Source organism: Rana temporaria, chromosome 8, assembly GCF_905171775.1.
Source record: "Rana temporaria chromosome 8, aRanTem1.1, whole genome shotgun sequence".
Lineage (NCBI taxonomy): Eukaryota > Metazoa > Chordata > Amphibia > Anura > Ranidae > Rana > Rana temporaria.
In genome coordinates, this window is record NC_053496.1 from 1,217,460 (window position 1) to 1,218,238 (window position 779).

Genomic DNA, 779 nt, shown 5'->3' on the forward strand with positions numbered 1-779 from the left:
GCCAGCGTAGAGGGGGGAGGGAGGAGAGGAGCCAGGTTAGAGGGGAGGGGGAGGAGACGAGCAAGGTAAGGGGGAGGAGCCACATAGGAGAGGAGGAGCCAGCTTATAGGTGGGAGGGATGAGAGGAGCCAGGTTAGAGGTGGGAGGGAGGAGTGGAGCCAGGTAGGAGGGGGGAGGAGCCAGGTTAGAGGGGGAATGAGAGGAGGAGCCAGGTTAGAGAGGGGAGGAGAGGAGGAGCCAGGTTAGAGGGGGAAGAAGAGAAGGAGCCAGGTTAGAAGGACAGGAGGGGAGAAGCCAGGTGGGAAAGAAAAGTGGGCAAAGCCAAGTTAGGATGGAAAATCCAGGTTGGAGGGAAATATGAAGGGATGATTAGAATGTAGAAAAAAGAAAGAAATTGAAATGTAAAAGTTAAAAAAGAATCTCTGGGGACACCAGGCGATGTCATTTTGGACAGGACAGGAAGGTGGAGCAAGTCTACTGAGAACAGAAAAGATCGAAGGAATCAGACAAGAGAGAAAACAGAAGATTTGTAAAACTGAACTCCAAGCAAACTGCCAACATAGAGTTTTACCTTCCGAAGGGTTCACAATCCGGTTCCGCCGGTGATTTAGCCCCCTTCTTCCAGGCTGTGTAGCCAGGCCTGGGACCTCTAAAGTATTTACAGCACTGCAAGACCACGCCCCCCAGGCAAATTCAGAAGAAGCAGCAGCACACTGATGAGATCAACCTTCTGCTCTCTCCCTCTGTACATGCAGCAGGGGGTGGCCCGTCCCTCTCCC